Below are 7551 nucleotides of genomic sequence, written 5' to 3'. Positions count from 1 at the left end.
GGGACAGGGCGAGGCCGTGCGTAAAATTTAGTCTCCGCCCTTTGAGTCATCGGCTCACCTGGCGGTGTCTGGGCCGAGCCCGCGGCTGAGTCGGCTGGAAAAAGGCCAAGACGCTCCTCTCGGAGCATCAGAGGCGAACCAGCAGGCTTAGGTTATGTCCCTGGTTGGCTTTGCTGCCGAGAAAAACCATGACACCTCTCTGCGCCTCAGTTTCCTCTCTGTACCGCTGAAGGCTCTTCAGTTACGCAAAGTGAAAAGCGGGGGCCCTGCTTGGGTGTAAGGCTTCCGCTGCCCCGCTTGAGGCTCTTAATGTTTGTGTCCTCCTTTGAAAACGATTAGGAGTGGGAATTTAAGAAGTTCCTTCCTAGGTAGGGCACCGTGGGCCATGCCTTTAATCCGAGCTCTGTGAGGCAGAGTTCCAGGTCAGCCTGGTCAATAGGGCCAGCTCCAGACCCAGACCATCCAAGGCTACATAGTGAGAACCTATCTAAAAAAACAAAACTACATAAATAAAAATAAAAAGTCCGATTCTAGGCAGGGCATGGTAGCTCAAGCATTTGCTCCCATTTGGGAGGCAGGAGCAGGGAGATCTCTGAGAGTTAGAGTCTAGCCTGGCCTACATAGGAAGTTCCAGGCCAGCAGGGCTATATAGTGAAATCCTGTCTCAAAATAAAAAATGAAAAAAGATATGCACTAGAGTAGTGGATGGTACATGCTCAATAAACATTAATCCTTCCAGGAGCTGGTGTTTGGCTCAGCTTATCAAACGTCCAAGGATCTGGCTCAGTCCCTAGCTGAAGGAAACCAAGAAAAAAAAAGGGGGGGGGACCACCTTCGAAATGTTAGTGGTTGAGTGTTCCAGCCAGTATCAATTCATCTGGGATTTATCCAGTATTTCACCCCAAAGCAGAATAAGCATCAGGCCCAGTCACTGTCAAAGGTGACCTGGGTGCTCTTTGAGCCACCTAAGAAAGCTGGCTTGGGGCTGGAGAGAGTCAGCTGCTAAGAGCACTGACTGCTCTTCCAGAGGACCCAGGTTCAACTCCCAGCACCCACATAGCAGCTCAGAACTGTAACTCCGGTTTCAGGGGACCTGAAACTTACCATGGCAAAACATAAAATTAGAAAGAAAAGAAGAAAAGAAATCTGGCTTGGGGGCAAGAGGACTCTCTCTGGGAAAGTTCAGCGAGCTTAGCCCAGACCCACTGGGTTCTCCAGAGTCCAAGTTTGGCCACACCTATGGTACCCGGCTCTTGTTAGAGCTCCTAACTCTTCAGGGAAGCTGCAGGACCTCTTTGGGCTTTCCTGGTCCTCTCTTTTCTCATTTCCTGGTGACGTATGGGGTTTCAGGGTTCCCAAGCCACAGAGACTCTGGGCTAGGGCAGGCAGCTCCCTTCAGCTCTGGAGGTGACCTGGTTTCTTTCCACCAGACAGGTCTGGTGACTTTCTCTTAATGGGATAGGTCCTGGGAAAGGGACTAGTGTCTCTCAGCTTCTGCCTTCCGTGTGTGGTGTGGTGTGGTGTGGTGTGTGTGTGTGTGTGTGTGTGTGTGTGTGTGTGTGTGTGTGTGTGTCTCAGCTCCAGACTACGAAGGGCTGCCCTAAGGTAGTGTGCTGGTCAAGGAGGTCCAACAGGAGATGCCTGAACTGAAGACCGTGAGGCCCGCTGTTGATTAGCACCAGATCATAGCTGTTGAAGGCTGTAACCTCTCATCAAGGTGGTCTCAGAACTTTCTGTCTATGACATCTTTTTTTAAAAAAAGAAAATATGAAGCAGAGAGGCGGAGAGATGGTTCAGCAGTTAAGAGTGCTAGCTGAGTTTGGTTCCCAGCATTCACAGTGAGGTTCACAACTGTCTGCAACTCCAGTCCCAATAGATCTGATGCCCTCACTTTTCTGACCTCCATGGATACGGGCACAGGTGTGGTACACACGGGCACATGTGCAGATAAAACGCCCATACAAAGAAACGTGAAGTTTCTTTTTCTTTTTTCTTTTTTTTGAGCTGAGGATCGAACCCAGGGCCTTGTGCTTGCTAGGTAAGCACTCTACCACTGAGCCAAACCCCCAACCCACATAAAGTTTAAAAAAGTTAAAAAAAAAAAATATTGCTGTCTTTTCCTAGTCTAGATTTGATATTTAAAAAGTTTCAGTCGTACTGGGCGTGGTGGCCCACACCTTTAATCCCAGCACTCAGGAGGCAGACGAGGTATAGAGCCCTGTGTGTTCAAACCCTAATACCAAGGACAGCAAAAGAGTGCCCCAGACAACCCACAGGAAGTTGGAGGTGGCCATTCCTCTCTTTCATGTGGATCATGTTCTTTTTTTTTTTTTTTTTTTTTTTTTTTTGGTTTTTTTTTTTTGAGACAGGGTTTCTCTGTGTAGCTTTGCGCCTTTCCTGGAACTCACTTGGTAGACCAGGCTGGCCTCGAACTCACAGAGATCCGCCTGGCTCTGCCTCCCGAGTGCTGGGATTAAAGGCGTGCGCCACCACCGCCCGGCTGGATCATGTTCTTTTAACTTTCAGGAAATTACAAAGCCATGCTCAGATCAGATTCCTCTCAGAGTTAGTTTCCTAACACTCAGGCTTTGTCTTGTGTGTTCTCATTTCCTAGGGTGACTTCAGCAACGTTTCTATGAAAGGACTGAGAATTAGGAGTGAAGGAGATTCCCGCACAGGGGGGGCTCCCTTCCAGACCCCAGATTAGGTGTAAACCACACCCAAACACCTGTTTTCGCAGGGAGAGCCTTTATTAAGTGGGGAAGAAAAGTTAAAGTGGCTGCTTTCTGACTCGGGCAGAAACACAGCAGCAAATGACCAGAAAAGGTAGTTTTGTTGTTGTGTGTTTTGTTTTGTTTTGTTGTTTTTCAAGACAGGGCTTCTCTGTAGCTTTGGTGTCTGTCCTGGAACTCACTCTGTAGACCAGGCTGGCTTCGAACTCAAGGAGCTCCACCTGCCTCCACCTCCCAAATTCTGGGACTAAAGGCCACCACCGCTTGGCGCAGGTGTCATCTTAAGAAGTGAGAAAGGGGAGGTCTGTGTTAGAACCTGCTAGAATGTGGTGGTAAAGGAGATAGGGGGCGAGGGAGAAGGGGAAGGGGACAAGGGATATTTGTCCCGAGGGGACAGAGGACTGCCTCTGGACAGAGAGGAGACAGACGTGGCACATAGGCAAATGGCGGTTTATAAAGGTGAAGGGGGAACCTCCTGGTAGGATGAGGTGTTTCATTTTCATTGGTATGTTAATTAGATGAACCAAAAGGGCTTCTGGTTGCTGGACTTTGGTGGTCATTCCTCAGGAGGAAGAAATGGCCAAATAAGGGAATAGACCTTGGTGGCTCACTTTGGGAATGTCATCTAACTGTTTTCAGCAAGGCTGGGGGAATGGGGAGAGGGCCAGGGCCTGCCAGAGCCACATGCTCCAGTGGGCCAGTGTCCCCTCAAGGGGTACAGCCATTTTTTTTTCCAGCTTGGCATAGTGACAACAGTTTTTATACCAGCACTGGGGAGTTGGAGGCAGGAGGATCAAAAAGTTCAAACTTGTCCTCAGCTACAGTGGGAGTTTGAGGCCAATTTGGGCTACATGATATTCAATCTAAGTAGCAACAATTGAGTGGTACAGGAAGAATTTGCGATATAAAATTATCTAGAAAATATACCTACTATTTTCTATGTTTCAGCTTTTTTTTTTAAAGATATCTTTATTTATTATGTATACAATGTTCTGCCTACATGTATATATGCAGGTCAGAAGAGGGCACCAGATCTCATTACAGATGGTTGTGAGCCACCATGTGGTTGCTGGGAATTGAACTCAGGACCTCTGGAAGAACAGTCAGTGCTCTTTACCTCTGAGCCATCTCTCCAGCCCTGTTTCAGCTTTTTTGAAGTAAGGTTTCACCCAGAAGCCTGGGTTGGCCTGAACTCACTATGTAGCTCAGGCTAGACTCCAAGTAATTATTCTCCTGCTTCAGTCTCCCAAGCGCTGGGATTAGAAGTGTGAGCCATTAAAGCCCGGTTTCTTTCTTCTTTTCTTTTCCCCCCAGACAGGGTCTCATTAGCCTAGGCTGCCTTGAACTTGGTATGCAGCTGGGGGTGACCTTGAACTCCTTACCCTCCTGGCCCACCTTCCAGGTACTAGAATGAAAAGTGTGTACCAACACACCAGAGCTGCTCTTACATGTCCCTGAACCAGCAAGAAAACCAAACTGTAGACCCAAATGTTCAGGCGACAGACACCAACATTAACTCAGAACCAAGTAAGCATCTTAGGGAAGCCAAGACCTTGTTAGACCACTGTGAGTTCTTCCAGGAAAGCAAAGTGCTCTTCCCCAGGAACACACACACACACACACACTCATACACACATACATATACACATTAAACACACACTCAAACACACATACATGCATTACACAGTACACATATACTCACACACATATGCACAAACATACACATACATACACATATACGTATACACATATACATAACGCTCACACATATACATACACTCACAGACATATCCACATATGCATGTGTACATGCACCCACTCCCACACATGCACCAACACACACACACACACACACACACACACACACACACACACACACACGAGAGTGTTTAACATCAAAACATCCCAAGCCTTTCCAGGAAATCTGAATTTCAAATGCTCGCATCAAGATGGCTCTCTGATCAACACCCGCTACCCCGCTACCCCATCTACCCACCCCCTCCCCGCATCCGGATCCTTCTTAGGGAGTAGGATGCAGAAATAGCCACTGTTGTCCTGATCAACCTGTGCCAGCAGGCATGCTCATGTCTTTATCCTCATGGAATCATATATGTTTTACCCATGAGGCAACCAGGGCTCACTGTTTCACTTAATAGCCAAGGTTAGACCACTGCTTGTGCTGGGCGTGGGACAGGATCTGACTCTTGGAACTACCCCAGTTATTTTCAAGCTGTTCGGAAGCTGCCTCCAGGCAGGACCCAGGTGGCTGGGGTTTCCTGTTTCCACACACTGGAGCTAAAATAGCCACACATATGTCTGTTTTGTGTGTTGGGGTTTCGGGAGTTAAAAATACGTTCGAGAAGCGTGCATTGTGTTGTGCTAGCCTGCTCCTGCTTTGGACTTTCTACAAACCAAAAAAAAAAAAAAAAATCCTTTTCCTGGTCGCCATCCATCTCCTCCACCCCAGGCCCCAGCGGAAAGGAGCCCTTCTAAGAGGACTGTGAGAGGGGACCCATCGCCAGCTCGCTCGCCATGTTTAGGGGTCCTTAAGCTGCCTTGCTCCTGCATCTCGGGGCCCACACCGTCCCCACCTCTGCTCTGTGTGGGGTGAGGAAGGCAGGTTTCTGCAAGGTAGGTCTCCCTCCCAAGAGCCCCCCTCGCTCCGCCTACCTCCTGAGTCAGGAGCCAGGAATGTCTGTGGGGGCAGCAGACAGGTATGCCACCCCGGGGCTGTCAGGGGCTGATTCATCTCCCCTTCCACCCAATCTTCTCCTTACAGGGCTGGGAAATTGAAGTCTGTCTGGAGATAAGAGAGCCAACCCCGGGTTCTCAGAAGCGAGGAGTTAGCCCTGTGAGTAGGGGAGGCATTAGGGCTGAGCGCTCAGGTGCAGGAAGGGGGGGCACACTCCCCACCTCTCTCTCCCAGGGAGAAGCTGACCGAAAACCTCTCTCTCTCTCTCTGAGACAGGGTTCTCTGTGTAGTTTTGGTGCCTGTCCTGGATCTCCGCTCTGTAGATAAAATCTCTTTATCTGACTACAGGGACTTTCAGATCAACAAGATGACTTCTGGGGTGACCTCTAAATTGGGGGAAATCTTACATGTCAATCTCTGCTCTTTCTGTGACCCACAAGGCAATGTGGACACTAAGAGACTGAAATACTGGAAGAGTGCCTGGGAAGATGGCTCCGTCTAGAGGCCCTGAATTCAGATCCCGGTTCCCACATAAGGAGCTGGGGCAGCACATCTGTCATCCCGGGCTGCAGGCAAGAGAAGAGTTCTCGGGACTTGCTGGCCAGTCTGCAGAATCAGCGTGCTCCAGGATAGTGAGAGACAGTTTTGAGGGCCGGCAGGATGGTTCAGTGGGTAAAGGCACCTGCTGCCAAGCCTGAGGACCTGAGTTCGATGACCGGAACACACAGAGCTGACTTCTGTAAGTTGTCCTCTAGCCCCGACCTGTGCAGTCACTAACACATAAATAAATACATAAACACAATAAAATGTCTGTAAAGTTAGAAAGGCTGGAGATAGCTCCGGGTTAAGAGCGCCTACTACGCCGGGTGGTGGTGGTACACGCCTCTAATTCCAGCACTCAGGATCTCTGTGAGTTCAAGGCCAGCCTGATCTACAGAGCGAGATCCAGGACAGGCTCCAAAGCTATACAGAGAAACCCTGTCTCAAAAACAAAAACAAAAACAAATAAAACAAAAAAACAAGAGTGCTTACTGCTCTTGCAGAGGACCTGGGTTCAGTTCCCAGCACCCACATAAGGTGGCTCACAATGACCTGTAAATCGAGTTCCAAGGGATCTGACACTCTCTTCTGGCCTCTTCAGGGACGGCATACACTTGTGTACATTTATCACACATGCATAATAAATCAATCTCCTCCTCCTCCTTCTTCAGACAGGACCTCTGCCTCTGAAACATTGAGATTAAAGGCATGCGCCACCAATGTCCTTCCTACTTTCTATTTAAAAAAAAAATTTTTTTTTTGGTTTTTTGAGACAGGGTTTCCCTGTGTAGTTTTGGAGCCTGTCCTGGAACTCACTCTGTAGACCAGGCTGGCCTTGAACTCACAGAGATCTGCCTGGCTCTGCCTCCCGAGTGCTGGGATTAAAGGCATGCTCTAGCACCGCCCGCCTGGCTTTAATTTTTTTTTTAATTTATTTATTTTTATTTCATGTACATTGGTGTTTTGCCATGGGTATTGGGTCTCAGGAACTGGAGTTACAGAAAGCTGTGAGCTGCCATGTGGGTGATGGGAATTGAACCAGGGTCCTCTGGAAGAGCAGTCAGTGCTCTTAACCACTAAGCCGTCTCTCCAGCCCTAAATTTTTTAAAATTACATTTATTTATTAATTTGTGTGTGTATATATATGTGTGGACACTATGTGGAGGTCAGAGGACAACTTGTCTGAATCAGTCAGCTTGGAGGAATCAATTCCCTCCTTCCACCCTGTGGGTTCTGGGGATCAAACTCAGGTTCCCAGGCTTGGCAACAGAACCTTTACCTACTGAGCCCCCTCCATTTCTGTTTTCACTTCCAGCTGTTTCAGGGTTTCCCTGTGTGGCCCTGGCTGTCCTGGATCTCGCTCTGTAGCCCAGGTTGGCCTCGAACTCACAGAGATCCGCCTGCCTCTGCCTCCCGAGTGCTGGGATTAGAGGCGTGCGCCACCACTGCCTGGCTAAAATACTGATTTTATGTATTTTGCTGGTATATATGTCTGCACCGTGTGTGTGCAATACCCATGGAGGCCAAAAGGGTGTCAGATCCCCTGGAACTGGAGTTACAGACAACTGTAAATTGTCATGTGGGTGC

The 7551-nt window shown here is 48.7% G+C and overlaps 1 long non-coding RNA gene across 2 annotated transcripts; it reads left to right on the top strand.

Annotated features, from left to right (window-relative positions):
* The first annotated feature begins 2364 nt into the window (after window positions 1–2364).
* Window positions 2365–6860, top strand: LOC121827402 (uncharacterized). 2 transcript variants are annotated; one of them, XR_013049378.1, is made up of 4 exons: window positions 2365–3889; window positions 5200–5363; window positions 5512–5583; window positions 5865–6860. It is a non-coding gene; the product is annotated as an uncharacterized LOC121827402 (long non-coding RNA). The 2 variants fall into 2 exon arrangements; XR_006069683.2 differs by having other exon boundaries at window positions 2365–5363.
* Window positions 6861–7551: the final 691 nt, after the last annotated feature.

Source organism: Peromyscus maniculatus, chromosome 2, assembly GCF_049852395.1.
Source record: "Peromyscus maniculatus bairdii isolate BWxNUB_F1_BW_parent chromosome 2, HU_Pman_BW_mat_3.1, whole genome shotgun sequence".
In the NCBI taxonomy this organism is placed as follows: Eukaryota; Metazoa; Chordata; class Mammalia; order Rodentia; family Cricetidae; genus Peromyscus; species Peromyscus maniculatus.
The sequence above is the reverse complement of the archived record's forward strand: the minus strand, read 5'-3'. Positions and strand labels throughout refer to the sequence as shown.